The following is a 19,642-nucleotide window of genomic DNA, read 5'->3' as shown; positions in this document are numbered from 1 at the left end:
TTTTGTCTCTGGGCCCACTCCAGCCTGGTTACGCCCCTGTCAACCAGGAGGGCTTTCCTGAAGGGTGCTCTTCTCTGATGCACGAGGCTGACAGTTTTCCCTGTCCCTTTCAGATTGTACTACACCTGCCCTTGTTCTCCTGCTGTTGCTCCCCTGCAACTGGTCCTCAGAGGCATCCTGCCTCTGAGGCTGGAGGTGGCCTCTAGTCCTCCAGTTGGTGCAAAAGCTTGATGCACTGGAACTCCCATCTCCTACACCTTCCCCCATGGGGCTTACTTCAGGTCCAGAAAGAAAAGGGGTTCTCAAGTGACCTCTCTCACCACTACATTGCACTGCTATCTAAAAGAAGAGGGATGACATTTTGCATGCTCTCCCCAGGAAAAGAGTTGATCTCCTCCATCTGAGAGCATGGTCTAAGAAGGGCACACAATATAACCACTTTGCTGAAGTTAAGCAGGTCTTGCTGTGGTCAGCACCTGGATGGGAGACCCATATATGCCATCCTTGGGGGTGTGGCCATAACTCAGTGGTAGAGCATCCGCTAAGCATGCAGAAGGTTCCAGATTCAGTCCCTGGCCTCTCCGGGTAGGTCCGGCAAAGATTATAAGTCGATAAGTTAATATAAGTAGAACAGTGAGAGTGACATTAATTGCTGTGAACTCTGAACTCAGAGTTCACAGCAATTAAGGTCACACACAGTTCTACTTATGAATGGGAGGAAATTCCTATGCATTGCAATGAAAGGAAAAAACTCTTTTAAAAATTATTTTTAAAAGAACAATAAGTCCTAAAAACTTGGGGCTGCCTGGGGGGAGTTGAGGCCATACCTGCTGTGCCCTCAGACTGACTTTGGGGTGCCCTGGCACCCCCAAAGATGGGGAATCTCCTCAAATCCCCATTATTTCCTATAGGAGAAATGCAAAAATTGGAAAAAAAAATCTTCAGAAACTCATTAATAATCACAGGAGTGTCCAATTGCTTTGGTGTTTGGTGGGTGGTAGGAACACCTGGGTGCATAATTAAATCTCCATCTGGCAATACATCAGAGTCAGCATGACTGTGCATTATCAAGCCTTATGTGTAATTGAATAAGGTATATATGGAGCATATTCAGTGGGAATGCAACAGAGATAAAATTCATGACTTTTAAGAAAGTCCCATATTTACTTATAGGTAAAATATATTTTCATGATGCCTTAGCAAGGAGTTCTTGCTTGCACCATTGTTAAATAGATAATACGATGTTGTTTATATGTGTTTTATCTTTATAGTCCTTCATGATGAAGCACATGCGAAAACAGCTGATATCTAGACAGCTTTTCAAGGACTATTTGATTACACCCAGGAATATCTGAATGTGCTTACCCAAGTTTATTTGTTTAAACCTTGGAATACAGAGTTAAACTTACTTTTTGCTATATATGGGAGACCCATGAAGATTTTCACAAGACCATTACCCTGGTTGGAGTGAATTATTGAAGAAATTTAACCCATTGGGTCCATGCAGAAGTTCAGCTTCTCCTTTTACAGCATTGTATTTCCAAGAGTTTACCTCTATCTATTTATGGCATTTTTGTGATGGGCTTCACTGTTTTCAACACTTCTCCAGTATTGGATGGATTTTTCCACCTAATCATGGACTTTCACTCTTTGGACACTGGAATATTCATTAGTACTTATGTACAGCTTTAGTATAGTTTTTGTATTATAACTGCTTATATTCCCATATATTGCGGTTTATGGTTATCTATCTTGTAAATTATGGTTCTTATCTTTATATTGATTGCATTTGATTTTCTAAATTGTATATATGAATTGTGATTTAGAATCTATAAATTTTTTTTAGTATGGTTAATATGTTTAATATGTTTCATTAGTTTTCCACTGCATTTTTCTTCATTTTACAGGGGGTTTTCCCCTCATCAATGGAAATGTCTGGCAGACTAGCCAAAGTCTCCCTTGCTTCATCTTCAAGGAACCTAAAAACAAACAAACACCTAACTCTTATGTTTTGTGTGTGTGTGTGTGTGAGAGAGAGAGAGAGAGAGAGAGATCCGCCAGCACACAGATACTTCTTGTTGAAGCCTCCGTTTGTATGAGTGTGATATACTGGCTAGTGTGTTGAGTTTACTTTGAAGACTGTTTATAGAGCAGCCTGTCTTCTCATCAGTGTGCCATTGACATGTGTGTACACTCACACCACACACTCTTTTCATGGGGTATCTGAGCTGAAGGTTTGAATCAGAAGAAAGGGCACATATACCCCGTGCTAAAAAAAAGAAAGAAAGAAAAAGTTGGACCCCAGTGCCCGGCCAGCTTATGCACCAGCCCCACCCACTCCAGCAGCCCTTCCTCTCGCGAGATTGCATGCATTGGGCGACCCGCCCAAGCTCCTCCTCCCCCCCCCCGCGGGAAAAGCAAAGGAAAGCGCAAGCATGGATGTGAGCACCAAGAAAAGAACTCGTGTGCAGCTTCCCGGCTAGAAGGGCAGAACAGGTGAGGCAGGGAAGGTGGCAAGGAGGCTTGGGGCCGAGCCGGGCCGCTGTGGCGCTTTCTCTATTCCGCACGTGGGAAAACTTAAAGGAGACCGGCTCTCGAGCATACAAGCAGAAAAGCCCCGGGATTCAGCAGAGCGGAGACGATTCCCAGGACTGGGCTGACTCCCCCTCCCCTCCCCGGCTGCTGCTGAGTCCTCTGCAAGCGCTTCCCCTGTTCTTGAAAGCAGAGCATGCTTGGGGTGGTTTGCTTCCTTTTCCCTCGCTATTCACTTCGCTAGTAAGCGGCTATCACACAGGTAGAGTTTGGACTGTAACGGGAGAGGCGGCGGCTCTAAACCGGCTTTTAAAATGCCGTTCTTGTTGATCAGCTGTATGTAAGTAACGTTAGTTCGGAATTGTTTCAGCAGCAGCACTTTCCCCCGTTCTGCTGGGAAGGATACAGAAAAGCTTCCCTTGAACTTTAGTACCCAAGTGTAACAATGGTGGGCGGGGCGTTGAACTACCTGTTACGTTAGGAAGGGAGCAGCCATGTAATTACTTTCCACATATTTATTTATTTTTATTTATTTATTTATTTTTGCATTTTTATACCGCCTTTCGTTAAAATATAGCCCCAAGGCGGTTTACAAAAGTTAAAAACATACAATAAAAACACAATAAAAACAACATGCTAAGAGTATAAAAACATATAAAAACAGGCATAAAACAATACAAGAAATAAAAACACCCAGAAGCAGCAGTAAAAACGATTATGTAAAAGCCTGGGTAAAAAGCCAAGTCTTTACAAGCTTTCTAAAAGCCATGATGGAGTCCGAGGAGCGAATGACCACTGGGAGAGCATTCCAGAGTCTGGGGGCAGCAACAGAGAAGGCCCTGTCCCGAGTGCACGACAGCCGGGCCTCTCTCATTGTCGGCACCCGGAGCAGGGCCCCCTCAGATGTCCTCGTCAAGCGGGCAGCAACCCTTGGGAGCAGGCGGTCCCTCAAATACCCTGGGCCCAAAACCGTTTAGGGCTTTAAAGGTCAAAACCAGCACCTTGAATTGGACCCGGAAACGAACTGGTAGCCAGTGCAGTTCTTTCAAAATGGGGGTGATATGTTCCCAACGGGCAGCTCTGGATAACACCCTCGCTGCCGCGTTTTGCACTAGCTGCAGTTTCCGGATATTCTTCAAGGGCAGCCCCACGTAGAGCGCGTTACAGTAATCCAGCCGCGACGTGACTAAGGCGTGGGTAACCGTGGCCAGATCTGCCTTCTCGAGAAAGGGACGCAGCTGGCGCACCAGCCGAAGCCGTGCAAAGGCACCCCTGGCCACCGCCTCCACCTGAGCTTCCAAAAGCAGAGCCGGGTCCAGTAGTACCCCCAAGCTGCGTACTTGTTCCTTCAAGGGGAGTGCAACCCCATCCAGAACTGGTAAAATCTCCACATCCCGATTGGCTCTCCTACTGACCAACAGCACCTCCGTCTTATCCGGATTCAATTTCAGTTTGTTAGCCCACATCCAACCCATCACGGCCTCCAGTCCCCGGTTCAGGACATCCACTGCCTCCCTAGGATCAGATGACAAGGAGAGATAGAGCTGAGTGTCATCCGCATATTGCTGACAACTCAGTCCAAATCCCCGGATGACCTCTCCCAGCGGCTTCATGTAGATGTTAAACAGCATGGGGGACAAGACCGAACCCTGCGGGACCCCACAGGCCAACGGCCACGGGGCCGAGCAGTAGTCCCCCAGCACCACCTTCTGGACCCTCCCCTCAAGAAAGGACCGGAACCACTGCAACGCAGTGCCTCCGATTCCCATACTCGAGAGGCGGCCCAGAAGGATACCATGGTCGATGGTATCGAACGCCGCCGAGAGGTCCAGCAGAACCAACAGGGACGCACTCCCCCTGTCTAGTTCCCGGCGTAGGTCATCCACTAGAGCGACCAAGGCAGTCTCAGTCCCATACCCGGGGCGGAAGCCAGATTGAAAAGGGTCCAGATAATCCGTATCATCCAAGACCCTCTGCAGCTGGGACGCCACCACACGCTCCATCACCTTGCCCAAAAAGGGCAGGTTAGACACAGGTCTATAGTTGTCCAGGCTGGAGGGATCAAGGGAGGGCTTTTTTAATAAAGGTCTTACCACCGCCTCCTTAAGGCACGATGGCATCCTGCCCTCCCTTAATGAAGCATTAACCATCACCTCCAGCCATCTACCTGTCCCCTCCCTGGCAGCTTTTATTAGCCATGAAGGGCAAGGGTCAAGAGCGCACGAAGTCGCCCGCACACTGCCCAGGATCTTGTCCACATCCTCAGGCCGCACCAACCGAAAAGAATCCAACACAACGGGACCAGATGGTACCAAAGGCACGTCTGCCGGAACTGCCAAAACTCTGGAGTCCAGGTCAGCACGGATGCAAGCGACTTTATCTGCAAAATGACAGGCAAACCGATCACAAAGAGCTGTAGATGGCTCCTCCCCCATTGTCCGGGGGGATGTGTGGAGCAATGTTTTCACCACACGAAACAGCTCTGTTTGCCTGCACTGAGCAGACGCAATGGAGGCGGAGAAAAAACGTTTCTTCGCCGCCCCCACCGCCACGGCGTAGTCCCTAAAATGGGTTCTAGCCCGTGTTCGATCGGATTCGTGACGACTCTTCCTCCAGCGTCGCTCCAGCCGTCGTCCGAGTTGCTTCATCGCCCTAAGCTCCGAGGAAAACCAAGGAGCGGAACGGGCTCCACTAAGCCGGAGAGGGCGCTTGGGGGCAACCGTGTCAACAGCCCGGGCCACCTCTCCATTCCAGAGATCAACCAAGGCGTCGACAGGGTCACCAGCTCTGGACACTGGAAACTCCCCGAGGGCCGTCTGGAATCCAAGCGGATCCATAAGCCTCCGGGGGCGGACCATCTTAATCGGCCCACCACCCCTGCAGAGGGCAGACGGAGCAGTCAAACTAAACCCTACCAGGTGATGATCTGTCCATGACAAGGGAGTGATCTCAAATTCCCCCACCTCCAGATCATTTATTTCCCGGTCGGCAAAAACCAGATCCAGAGTGTGTCCCGCCACGTGGGTAGGGCCCGATACCAATTGAGACAGGCCCATGGTTGCCATGGAGGCCATGAAATCCTGAGCCGCACCCACTAGGGGGGCCTCAGCGTGGACATTGAAATCCCCCAAAACAATAAGCCTGGAGGAACCCAAGGCCACCTCCGAGACCACCCCCGCCAGCTCAGGTAGGGAGACTGAAGTGCAGCGGGGTGGTCGGTACACCAGCAGAATCCCCAGCCTATCTCGGAGGCCCACCCTCAAGGACAAACACTCGAAATTCTGAGATTGCCTGACCGGGCACCTGGAAACGGGGAGGGTCTCTCGAAAGATGACCGCAACGCCTCCTCCCCGACCCTCGAGGCGGGGCTGCTGCACGATCTGGAAACCTGGAGGACAAAGCTGAGAGAGACCGACCCCGCCCAGCGCATCCAACCAGGTCTCCGTCACACATACCAGGTCAGCACGCTCATCCACAATCAGATCGTGGATGAGAGATGTTTTTGCGTTAACTGACCTGGCATTCAGCAGCAGCACCCTAATCCTCGAAGGAGTGTTCCCAGAGCTCCCTAGGGTCAGAGGGTTGGGAGAAGGGCCGGAAAAAGGAACAGGCCTCAATTGCCTGGACCGTTTTCCCCTGTAACGGCCTGCCCAACTCCCACCGCCATACCTCCCTCTGCCCGCTACCTGTGATATTGCCGCCCCCGCTCCAGACCCACTTTTTTGCTCCCCCAGACACATCTCCCCAGACTAACCCACCACGGCTTCTTGGCTTAATTAAAAACAAAACAAAACCAGGCTTGCGTAGTCTCCTGCTGACTTCTTAATTGTGAGAAGATGGCTCTTCAGGGCGGAAGGAGAGAGATCTTCTGGTCCTCAGGCAGCTTGCCCCACGGCAGAGAGCCCTTGTGCTCTCGCCCTTCGGCTCGCGCCAAGAGGCTCGCGCCCTTGGGCTAGCCTGCCCTATATAGCAGCAGCAGCAGCAGCCAAAGCCCCAGCAGCAGCCCAAGGAGATGTTACACACACCTGAGGAAAGGTGGGGCAGGGGCAAAGACAGCAGTCAGTCAGTGCCCCACCCAAGCTGTTCTCCTTCTGTCTTCCTCCCACACAGGTAGAGCTTAATTTAAGAATGACACAAAACTGGCTCTCTAAGCTGCAAATTTCACACTGCCAGCGCTCCTTGAAAACTGCAGTGCTCATTTAAATTGGAGCAAGGGGGAAGTCAGACTGTTGCTGTGGCATGGCGTAGCAGCCATTGGTAGCCCTGCCTTAGAGCATCTCTTCCTAGCCCTGAGGATGACTCAGACATTGGTGTAGTGTGTAATAGGGTGCCCCATTAAGGGTCTCAAGGGTTTCTTCTCAGGATTGCAAGCTTGTTTTGTAATCTTATAAAGTTCTGGTTTCTTCACTGGATGTTGAATTGCAACGGGAAGCACATATAGTAGTGCTTTTGTCTTTAGAAACAAAAGGAGAAGGGGAGTGGGCTTTTCTCCTCCCTATCCAAATTTTTTTAAAAAGCAAAATAACTCATGCAGAAAAGGAGGTTCCTAATGCAGCTGATGTGCTTGATGCAAACTGTAGAACTTGGGCTTCCTTGGGGGGGGGGGGGTTGGAGTGTATGTGTGCACACATGCGCATAGTTGTGCAATTACATCCAGACTTTTTTTTTTTTGTTTCCTTCTGTATTGCATGTTTGGAGGGTGCCAAGGTTATACTTCACCTAGGGTGCTAAAAACCCTGGCCCATGATGTCCATGGGTATTGTGTATGTGTGGCTTCTGGTTTCCTCTGCTGCAAGGTCTGCATGGCCATCAACCCCCAGTGAGATAGGAGCTGTTACTGGAGGAGAAGCCAGTGCCATGTGCTCCTATCGCGGTCCACCCTTGAAAGGCTGCCTTTGCGACAGTGAGGGATTGTGCACTGGGACAGCCTCTTCCTGCACAGGCACAGCCCACGCGGGGTGGGGGCAGGTGGCCTTGGATTTCCCCTCCTGTCTGAAATCTGGGGAGAGCAAAGGGCATGGGGGGTGCCTGTCTGGCGGGCGGGAGGGAGGGGGTTCTTCAAGGAAGGGGGTGGAGAAGATGATGCCCAGGCAGTGAATGGGGAGAACGGGCAGGAAGGCAGCGAAGCGGGGATGCCTTACAACGCTTGCTCAGATCCGTGTATTTTGCGCACTTGTGCACCCTCCGTTGCATTTCTGGGGTTGCTCTACTTTTTAAACTATGAGGGAAAGAATTCAAAATGCGAGTGGATCCCTTTACCCTTCTGCAACGACCCTACTTGTCAGGCAAAGAGACAGGCAGCTATCCAAAGAGTAAGTATAGTGATTTGAGAATTGCTAATACCAAACCTAGAAGAAGTGTGAATAACAAATAGATTACAGGAGTCCAGACAACTCCATATAGAGTAACCAAAGGAGGAACAGCGTGAAAGACAAAAGCTCTTGAAAATAAAGGTTATTTTTGTACAAACATATAATGGAGAAATGTAGTACATAGGAAGCTGCCATACACTGACTCAGACCATTGGTCTATCCAGCTCAGTGTTGTCTTCACAGACTGGCAGCGGCTTCTCCAAGGTTGCAGGCAGGAATCTCTCTCAGCCCTTTCTTGGAGAAGCCAGGGAGGGAACTTGGAGCCTTCTGCAACTCCCAGAGCGGCTCCATCCCCTGAGGGGAATATCTTACAGTGTGCAACCTCGTGGATACCTGAGAGTGAAGGCACCTCCCAGTAAGGGCGTGGCAAGGTTGCTGGTGGCCCCAGAACAAGACCCAGGACTAAGGGAAGAGAGATGTTAAATAAAACTGGTCTTGTGGTAGCAAGCAAGAATTGCCATCTTTGTTAAGCAAGGTCTGTCTTGGTTTGCATTTGAATGGGAGAATACATGTGAGCACTGGAAGATATTCCCCTTGGGGGTGGGGCTGCTCTGGGAAAAGCACCTTCATGTTCCCCACCAGGCAACTTCTCCAAGACAGGGCTGAAAGAGAGTCCTGCCTGTCACCTTGGAGAAGCTGCTGCCAGTCTGTGTAGACAATACTGAGCTAGATGGACCAATGGTCTGACTCAGTATAATGCAGCTTCCTCTGTTCCTAAGCCACTGAGGCTGCCGCTGAGTGTGCTACACTGTGCTAGCCACACCCCCTCCCCTGGCAGCACACCAATGCAGGGGGTGTGGCTGGCGCTGGGCATGGATGTGTGCCCCTTTGCCCTCTCCTGCCAGTGAAGTGCTTTCTTCATCAGTTACCCAGCCAGCAAAGTAATTCGCCGGCTGGGACATGCCTTTTGTCCGGGGACGGCTGGCGTCTTCACTCTGAAATGGAACTTCAGCATCATTAAGAATTCAAGGGTCCCGGCTGTGTGCTCTGCCTTCCTGAGGCTTGCAATTGTTGGGGTTACATAACTTACACTTATTTGTCTACCAATACTGCTCAGTCAGGGTCAAAGCTTAACTCCACGATGAAGGGGAGTCTGTATTGTAACAGATTGGAGTGAGTTGGCTGGTGAACTGGGAATAAAAAGCAAGAGATTCTGCATCCATAATCACCTATTTTTCCCTTCTAAAACACTTTTCAGATGCAAGAATCAAATACTGCAAAGGCATGACTTAACAACTCTGTCTAAGTACTTCTTGCCTGAAGAGGGCAACATATCGCAGAGCCAGATTTTTTTGTATTCCGGAAAGCTTTCTTGGAGTACAGAGCAAAGATGGAAGAGGAACACTCAGCTCACCCTCAAGTGGGAAAAAGCCCCCTTGCTGTCCAGGATAGGAGCAGTGATGAATTGTCGGAAAGAGCCGTGCAGAAGATGCTGGGCGAGGACACCACCAGCTCAGCTGCAAAGCACCAGAGACTTAGGCAGTTCTGCTACCAGGAGGCAGAGGGCCCCCGAGAGATTTGCAGCCGAATTCACAGCCTTTGCTGTCAGTGGCTGAAGCCAGAAAGGCACACAAAAGCTCAGATCCTGGACCTGGTGATTTTAGAGGAGTTCCTGACCATCCTGCCCCCGGAGATGGAGAGCTGGGTCAGAGAATGTGGAGCGGAGACCAGTTCCCAGATGGTGGCCCTGGCAGAGGGTTTTCTTCTGAGCCAGGCAGAGGAGAAGAAGCAGGGAGAGCAGCAGGTGAGTGTGTCTCCTTCATCATGGTAGCCCCAAAGGGGCTGAAAATATGTACAAGCCTATCTTGAGAATCGGGATTGGTCGTCCAGTTTTGAGGGAAGGGGGACCAGTGTTCCTGTAAGAGGGAATCCCAAATGTTGTTGACTACAATTCCCAGAATCCCTAGATGCAGTGGGCTTTGGCTAAGGAATCTGGGAGCTGTAGCTGACAACATCTGGGATTTTCTGTTAGAGGGAACACTGAGGGGGACATTTCAGGAATGGCTTTCCCAAGCTGCTTTCTTTTGACTGAACCATTTCTTGATGATGATTTTGAAATATTGATGTCCTCCCTTTTGATTAAATAGCCAGAATGCAGCTAACAAGAGGTATTAAAAGAGCTATAAAATTAGTAGAATGTAGCGGGGGTGGGTCGGTCAAGGAATGCAATTCAGTCTTCCCGCCAGACAGGCTGTAAAGATCTCAGAATCCTGATTAAGTAGAGCAATAGGTCAACAAGATTCTACTAATTCCTTATCCTTATTGGGTTTCAAAAGCACAGTAATTCTAGAAAATTTCCATGACCGGGATATTAGGTAGCCCTCCAAGATGGAATTAAAATGAGCAACAAGTCTAGGTATCAAAAGATCTCCAAACCTTTTATAAATCAAGCCTGTAAAGTCATCCAGGCTAGGAGATTCATTACTCTTATTTTCTAATCACCTCTGACAGATCTTAATTAGTAAATGGCTTATTTAATATTTCTCTGTGACTATCCGGCAAAAGGGAAAAACCTATAACCTCCATAAATTTATCAATACTATTAATACCTACTTTAGAGTACAAATTAGAATAAACATTTATAAGAATTACTAATCTCTTGAACATTGGTTAATTTACTAACTTTGGCTTCTCTAATAGTATGAAAATTTACATTTTGCCCTTTTCTTTAATCTATTTGCCAGAAGCTTAGTACTTTTATTCCCATGCTTGTAACATTTCTGATTAGTATCAGCCATAGCTGTAGCTGTTTTCTGACATTCAAAGGTCTCCAATTCCTTTCTCTTCTGTAAATCCTTCTTTTTAATAAAATTTTCTTGTAGATGTTACAAGAATCAGTTCCTTTATGTTTTATTTTAAAATCTTCTATTTGTTTTAAAAGCTTGTTAATGCTTTCAACATTTCTCCTTTTTAATAAGGAACACTCTTTGATACGTTCTCCCCTCAAAGACGCCTTCATAGCATCCCAAATGACACCTCTAAAAATATCAGGTCTATCATTATGTCCAAAATAATTAAATATAATATTACTGTCTCTTTGAAATATGTGGGTTATCCAAAATTTCTGGATTTAAACACCAGATTGGGGAATACGGCTGAGTTTTCATAAATTGAAAGGAAGCAGTGTTGTCTGATAGACCTCTTCACCCAATATCCATGGAGATTATTTTTTATTTTAATGATCCAATTAAAATGTTATCAATTATTGAATAAGATTTAAATCTCTTGGATCAAAGTGTCATCTTATAATGTCAGTGGAATGGGCCCCCCAGTAAAACGAAGACGACTTAATGCAATTCTTAGAGAAAAGCCAGTAATCACAATGTTTTGGCCATAAATAAAGTATCTATCTATCTATTACAACATTGCAGGAGACTCATGGCTGGGGAATGAATAAGAAAGACATTTTTAATCATCCATCAGTAGGACAGTAATTCATTGCTTCTGGGTCAACTAGAGCAAGAGAGGAGACATAGTATTGGCTGGTTCTTTTAATCTGCAACAAGATTAAAGTTAAGAAAGATGCAAAGGGTCGTTACATTTTTATAAATGGTAGACAAAATAACAGGACATTTACTATTGCATCTGTTTATAGTCCAAATCAAGATCAATTTAACTTTCTTCATAGTACATTCTCTAAATTAGCAAAGTTTTGTGAAGGCTATGTTATTGTATGTGCAGATTTTAATTGCACTGCTGTGCTGATTATAAACGAGATCAAAGCCTAGCTCAAAGAGCAGCTTGAGGAGGTGAACAAGCTTTTTTCCGAGGCATGGGGAGGGCATCCTAACTTGACGGGTTGTCTATCCCAACATGCTTCGAGACAAGGCCAATCAGAATTCTTCTCTGATATCACTATGCCATGCCAGCCTCCATTATCCCATTTCCGGTCCTGTCTTTGCTTCTGGATGGTCACACTTCTGTCAGCCTCCTCAGATAGGTTTTTTCTTTTCTGCCTTCTTGGCCTGTCCCCTTTTTTCTCTGTGTGCAAGGTGGGAAGGGAGTCGTTTTTGTCTTTGGCCCCTTTTTTCAGGAAGTCGCGTTACCCTCTTTTTGCCCAAAGCCCGCGTACCTGAAGGAGCGGGCATGGCATAAGTTAGATGTTCGAAGAGCCTTGAGATTTTATATCGCCAGGACTAAGTCCTTTAGGAAAACTGATTTTCTTTTTGTGTCCTTTCAACCTCGTTCGCTTGGTACCAAGGCTTCAAAGGTTTCCTTGGGTCGTTGGATTAGAGCTGCCATTTCCTTGGCATATGAAGCCGGGGGGCTCTTGGTACCTAGAGGTATTACTGCGCATTCTACGCAGAGTGCAGCTGCCTCAGCAGCTTTTTCGGCTAGGGCTCCCTTGGAAGAGATCTGTAAGGCGGCCACCTGGAGTTCCATTACTCCGTTTGTGAAGCATTATAAGATTCCCTCCGTGTACAACTCTCAGGCAGCAGTTGGGCGGACGATCTTACAGCAGGTGGTATAAGCATCTGCCTGTCCCACCCTGGGTTTTGTGTGTTTAGCTTGGTTACGTCCTGTCAAGTTAAGATGCCCTCCCCATGCCTCGGAAAAAGAAACATTTGTAGACTTATTGTGAAGTGTTTTTTTTCGAGGTATGGGGAGGGCATCTGGCCCTCCTGCGGATGCTGTTCCTCGGGGGTGTTTTTCCTTACGGGTGGTGGCCGACTCCCAGGGTTATAGTTTCAGCTATCCCTGTTACTTTTCATGCCTGTCCTTTGGCTGAGTTATTCTGTTTTTTCTCCAGCTGTTCTTTAGTCTTTCAAAATAGTCTCTTTGCTCACAGTCCCGGAACTGGGATAATGGAGGCTGGCATGGCATAGTGATAGAGAAGAATTCTGATTGGCCCTGTCTCGAAGCATGTTGGGATTTACAACCCGTCAAGTTAGGATGCCCTCCCCATACCTCGAAAAAGAACACTTCATGGTAAGTCTACCAATGTTTCTTTCTAAACAGAACAACATCTAACCTTTCCCCCCTTCAAACTAACAGGAGGAGAGATTTTGAGGGGCTGGTTTCTCTTTAAGGGATAAGTCCTAGTTTGTATGTTATTTGCTAGGGCTAGTAAACTCCAGTGTTTTTGTTTGTCGCTACCTGGAGGGGGTGGAGTCAGCTAGGGCTGTCGGAGGCCCCACATTCCTTTGACATTTTTTTGATCCACATTCTGTGTCTCAGCTGGAAGCCTGCTCTCTACATAAAAGGTGAAGGCCCAAGAGCATAGCGTACAGGGATAGCAAATAGGACATTGGAATTTTGCAGAATTTTAGCAGGAAGTGTGTGGGGGAACCTGGAACAAGCCCCGGTGATCACAAGGAGACCGGTGGAGAAGAGGAACGTAAGTACAAATCCCTCCCTCGTATTCTTGAGAAAGGCTATTTGGACAGTTAAATAGCTGACCATTACAGCTGATACCTGTCCTTCTAACTGACTATCTCTAAATATTGTAAACATCCAACAAAACCAGTATGAAGATAGAAAGTCAGTAGGGGAGGGGGCACTTCCCAGTGTATTGCACAGAGTGCCACGTGTGTGACTATTTGCCCCATGGGCAGAATTCATGGGTGTGTACTCGGTGCAAGGAGCTCCTGGCTCTCGTAACAAGTTCGTTCCCTTGAGACCAAGGTGGTGGATCTAGAGAAGCTCAGAGAGGTATGCAGACAAGACCTTCAGGAACATGGTAGAGGCACCCTACTCCAGGGCTGACAGCTCCTCTGCTGGCAGGGAGAATGAAGGTCTCGGGCAAGGAGGACATCGGTCTGAGGAAGAGGGAAATGCTCCTTTAGAAGGGACCCCTTCTGTGGAAGATGAGCCCATATCCTCTCGCACAGGGGATACTCCTCTGGGGGGTGGGGGCCTCCTTGTAGTGGGTGATTCGATCATTAGGGGGATAGAGAGATGGGTTTGTGACCTGCGTGTTGACCGCACGGTGACTTGCCTGACTGGTGTGAAGATTGCGGACATCACACAGTGTCTAGATAGGCTCTTAGGCAATGCTGGGGAGGAGACAGCTGGCGTGGTGCACGTCGGCACCTACAATGTGAGGAAATGTAGTTGGGAGGTCCTGGAAGTCAAATTTAGGCTGATAGGTAGCGTATTGCAGTCCAGGACCCCCAAGGTAGCATTCTCAGAAATGCTACCTGTTCCATGCGCATGTACAGTGAGACAGGTAGAGCTGAGGGGTGTCAATGTGTGGATGAGACGACGGTGCTGGGAGGAGGGGTTTAGATTTGTTAGGCAGCGGGATACGTTTTGGGGCAAGCAAGGCCTGTACAAAAGGGACGGGCTGCACTTGAACCAAGATGGAACCAGACTACTGGCACTTAAAATAAAAAAGGTTGCGGAGCAGCTTTTAAAATGACGCCTGAGGAACAGCCGATGGGAGCTGGGCAGTATCCAGTTTGGCATAAGCCATCCTTTAAAGTGTGAGGCTGCAAAGGATTCAGATAAAACAAAAGGTGACAGAGCAGAACCACATAAAGAGCAGACGGAAGCCTGTGCCAGCTGATTCAGCGTTATAGGTGCTTATATGCCAATGCCAGAAACATCTTTTTGCCCCGAGACCCTTCTAAAAATCCGAATCGACTCGGAAAAATTTGAGTACAAAATGAAACAGGTGTTTCGCGGGGGTCAGATTCAGACCTGAAATGAAACGGGTGTTTCGATTCGGGTCCAAATCAAAACACAGAAATCATTTTGTGTACACCCCTAGCTGCAATCATCTGGACTGAACTACGAGGCCTGTGCTAGGGTCAAAGACCTGCCCTTTGAGAGCTCTAACCTGTTTGCGGAGCAGACAGATGACACGCTCCAGAAAGTGCAGAAGTTGAGGAGCACGGCATGCTCAATGTCATGCTCATCCTCAAACACTAAACAGAAAACTTCCAAGTGTTCGCCTTATCAAACACAAAAGACCCCTTCTCAACAGCAATCTCCGTCTGGACATTCCTTTCGTGGCAACAACTTCCAGTCAGGATACAACCCGGGCCCCCAGCCTAGTAAGCCGTCCTTCCAGAAGCAGCGTCCAAGTACTTCTCAAAAGAAACAATGATTCGAGGCCCTTCTGGACTTGCCTGGCCCAATTTTCGGCAAGCTGGGGCAGAGTGACTATGGACCAGTGGGTCCTTACGATCGTACATTTGGGCTAAGCTCTCAAGTTCAGCGGTATGCCTCCCATGCCCGGGGTTGTGACTACTACGTGCAATCCAGAGTTAGAACAGGAGGTTGTAATGCTCCTATTAAAGGATGCGATCGAGAAGGTCGCCAATCCGGACAGAACCAGTTTCTACTCTCGGTACTTTATCATACCGAAGCCGGACGGGGGTCAGCATCCTATACTGGACCTCAGGGCCCTGAACAGGCATCTGTTGCACCAAAATTTTTGGATGCTATCGGTATCGACCATTATGACTATCCTGGAAAAAGACATGTGGATGATCTCTTTGGACTTGAAAGACGTGTATTACCACGTCTGATACGCCCCCAGTATCTGTGCTTCCAGATCAGGGGCGGGGGGGGGGGATCCCCTATCAATTCAAAGCTTTGCCATTCGGTCTCACGACGGCACCGAGGGTTTTTATGAAATGTCTAGCCCCAGGGGTGGCTTTCCTGCAGGAGAAAGGGTTGCAGGTGCTCCTATACTTAGACGATTGGCTCATCCTAGCAAGCACCAGATGGGCAGTCCTGTACGCCCTAGAGTTGATCATAGATACCATGCAGGGTTTGGGTTTCCAAATAAATTTCAAGAGATTGCAGTTAGAACGAGCCTGCAGATACAGTTCATAGGGCTGATATTCGAGACAACCCTAGAAAAGGTCTTCTTTCCGGACGCCCATATATGTACTCTAAGGAGGCTAGCCGTGGCTTTCTTAGTGGGAGGCCTGCAGACTATGTGATCAGTACAGTGCCTATTGGGTGGCCACTATGTACATACTGCCTCAAGCATGCCTTCGAATGCGTATTATCCAAAGATGGGTTTTGGACGTGTCCGATCTCCTTCGGGACCTGGGCCATCTAGAGCGCACGCCCCCTCGATGGGTACGGGCGACAGCGGGGTGGTGGATAGAGTTTCGACACCTGAACATCGGTGCACCCTTTCACACTTCCCGATCCCGATGGGTGATCACGACAGATGCCGTGGAGCTTGTTTGGGGGCGCACCTGGAAGTGTTTTTCCTGAGCGGACACTGATCCCCCAGGGAGAGGACGCGACACATCAATTATTTGGAGCTGTTGGCCATTTTCAATGCTCTCAAGGGCTTCCTGCCCATGATTGGGGGTCACTCAGTGACAATCGAACAGACAATACAATAGCGAAAGCCTACGTCAATCGACATGACTACGTCAATCGTCCTCTAGGAGCCTTCTGTTCCTGTCTCTGGACCTTTTGGCATTGGTGCATGGCACATGCGGTGTTGCCTCAGGCGATTCATATACAAAGTTCTCTGAATGTCCAAGCGGACACTTTGAGCAAGATGAAGGTGGTCTCCCATGAGTGGGCATTGAACCAAGGTGTTCTCAGGGACATATTTGTAAAATGGGAAGTCCCTGCTCTGGACCTTTTTGCTTCCTGAGACAATGCTCAATGTGCCAGTATTGCTCCAGTGGAGGGGAAGGAGAGAGCTCCCTGGGTGATGCCTTCATCCTATCTTGGATGGGCCCTCTCCTGTATGTGTTTCCCCCATTTCCCCTCATTTCGAGGGTCCTGCACAAAATGAGGGTGGATTGGGCCAGGGCAATCCTGATAGCCATGTGGTGGCCCAAGAGGCCTTGGTTTCCGGCCCTGAGGCACTTGGTGGTGGATTGGATACGCCTGCCAGCCCTACCGGACCTGATGTCGCAGGAAGGGGGACGGGTGCTCCAACCAGATGTTCGGACTCTCCATCTGACGGCATGGAAGGTCCTTTCCACATCCCATTGAGACTTAAGTAAGTTTGGTTGCTGCTAGGAAGCAGTCCACACGGAAGTCCTACGATCACAAGTGGACTCGTTTCTGTTCATTCGCTTCATTGCATGGGTTTGATGCGTTTAATCCTTCTGTACAAGATAGATGCCATTATCTGCTGTCCCTTAAGGAATCTGGTTTAAAGCTTTCATTCCTTAAGGTATATTTGGCCGCCGTTGTGGCACGTTGCCCCTCACACTGGGCCTCATGGTTTAAGGACCCGGTGGAAAAATGTTTCCTATGAGGTTTGTCACATTTGTTTCCAGACGATCCTGTCATGTCACCAGCCTGGGATCTATTGGTGGTTTTGGCTGGCACAGCCGCCCTTTGAGCCTTTGGCTTCAATTGATCCATGTCTCCTTACCTGGAAGGTTGCCTTTTTGGTGGCCGTTAACCTCCACCAGGAGGGTAAGTGAGTTGAGGTCCCTGAGGGTTGACCAACCATACCTTCAATTCCATAAGGACAAGGTTGTACTCAGGCCAGCTGTCCCATTCCTGCCTAAGGTGGTGTCTATGTTTCAGCGTTTGTCCCCGTTCACTTTGCCAGTGTTTTTTCCGAATCCTCCTCCGATGCTGAGAGAAGGTTACATCGTTTGGATGTTAGAAGGACATTATCCTTCTATGTCCAGAGGTCTGCTGAGTGGAGGAAAACTCCTTCCTTGTTTGTTCTGTACGATGGACTGTGTAAAGGTCTCGGTCCAATCTATGTCTAGATGGACAATTTCCACAATTGAACTTTGCTATCAATTGGCTCATAAGCAGTTGCCTGCAACCATTAAGGCACATTCAGTTAGGTCTGTGGCGGCCTCAGTTGCCTTTGATCATGCAGTCCCATTGGACGCTATATGTTGGGCATCTACCCGGGCTTCACCCCATTCGTTTATCCATCATTATGCTATTGATGCCAGGGCACGGAATGATGCTGTATTTGGCAGGAGTGTCATGCAGTCCATTTTCAGTTGATGTACTTGTTTCTGAAATAAATAATTCTGGCAGATTACATCTTGTTTCTGTCTTCCCTCCTCCTTGGGTGCTAACTTGCTTTGAGCCCATGAGTGTAAAAGACAGAGACCACGTTGAAGAACTACAGGTTACTCACCTGTTACGTTGGTTCTTCTAGTGGTCACCTGTCCTTTTACATGTCCTCCCCGCAGGGTTCACTGAAGCCAGACTCTGTGACTGAGGGGATGAGGAGTGGCACAGCCACATATAGGGGCTTGTGAGCCCTTTGGGGACAGGGATCCATCTTATTTATTTATTATTTCTCTGTGTAAACTGCCCTGAGCCATTTTTGGAAGGGCGGTATAGAAATTGGATGGATGGATATAGGGGCTGAGGGCGGGGTTCCCACCCAAAGCAGGAAAATTTAGGGTGTCGGATTCCGATGAGGTCTCTGCACAGGCGCATAGCCCATTAGTGTAAAAGGACAGATGACCACTAGAAGAACCAATGTTACAGGTGAGCAACCTAGTTTCTACTGACATATCTGCTGAAAAATGCAGCAGCATCCAGAAGGAAGATTGTATTGCAGGTTCCTGCTAACTGAGCAGAGGCACCATTTTAAAAGTGGTGATTCTCTTTATTGAGCAGGGGGAGAGCAACTGGCCCTACCCAACCCCAGCTCAGCATCTCTCCAGAGGCTGCTGCCTGTCTACCTTTATGTTTCTTTTTAGATTGGGAGCCTTTTGGGGACAGGGTGCTATTTTATTTTTATTTTTATTTATCTATTTATCTATATATAAACTGCTTTGAGAACTTTGGTTGAAGAGCGGTATATAAATATTTGTAGTAGTAGTAGTAGAAAGCATTTCCTAATCCCTCTCTGGAATCAACACTGCTCTTTCAGGGCCAGAGGCGGTCAAAAGTGGATCCTGATTTCTCCGAGGCAGAGAAGGCTCCATCACATCTCGGAGAGACACCACTGTTCAGGGGGATTGTGCAGGAAAGTGAAGGGGGTGCCACCTCGCTAGGTAAGGACTAACAGGGTGAGCTTGTCCACCTGAAACTGAAAAGTTTGTTTCGGAGGAGGCTGCCTGCTGATCGTTTGTCCTTCCCTTCTTCCATGGAAGATAAAAGTGCAGCTTGCAGCTGGCCAGGGGAACTGAGGATTAAGGGGGCATATTTTGGCTTGCCTTCTTTCTCTTGAATAGCCATTAAACCAGTGGGCTGATTTTACAGTGTCATTGAGACTTAGTATGTGTGAAAATATTTGGTCAGCAGCTGGACACAGTTTTATTTTCATTGGCTTTTAATGCAATCTGACTTGAATTTTTGCATTGTGCTGATTTAATTTTGATTTACTCTTCTGCCCTATTTTTATTTTTAAAAAATGTTTATGTGATTCTCATAAAATGCAGAGTTACTCACCTTGAGAGCATTAGGCTGAAAGGCAGAGTCAGAAAATATTCATAATATATCAAATAAGCAGGTGAGAACAGGCCTCTTGAATGATTGGGCGTCTCTTTTGGTCTCCTCCACAGGTGGCGAAATCACACTGGCTTCTCACTCCAGGCCTTCTCCGCTTTGTGGCGGAGTGGAGACAGCTTCTGTGCAGGTACGAGAGGGATCGTGCTGGAGAAGAGGTGGACCCAGCCTCTCTCCCCTGTGCTTTCTTTGACACTCAAAGAATGGTGACTCTTGCAGTTAGCTTATGCTATCAGAGGGAGGTAACACAGGGCCATTCCATCTGTCTTGCTGGGGCTCATCATCTAGCCCCTTTGCCTCCTGTGGACATTCCAGCACAGACGGAGTGCAGCCTGCTTGTCGACTGCCAAGTTCCAGCTGGCTGGTTGCCA

The 19,642-nt window shown here is 48.2% G+C and overlaps 1 pseudogene; it reads left to right on the top strand.

Moving 5' to 3' along the window:
- The first annotated feature begins 5,326 nt into the window (after positions 1-5,326).
- Positions 5,327-19,642, top strand: part of LOC128343361 (zinc finger protein 345-like) — a 28,463-nt pseudogene continuing 14,147 nt past the window's right edge.

This window comes from Hemicordylus capensis, chromosome 2 (assembly GCF_027244095.1).
Source record: "Hemicordylus capensis ecotype Gifberg chromosome 2, rHemCap1.1.pri, whole genome shotgun sequence".
NCBI classification, from domain to species: domain Eukaryota; kingdom Metazoa; phylum Chordata; class Lepidosauria; order Squamata; family Cordylidae; genus Hemicordylus; species Hemicordylus capensis.
Note: the sequence above shows the minus strand (reverse complement) of the source record. Positions and strands in the feature narration are given on the sequence as shown.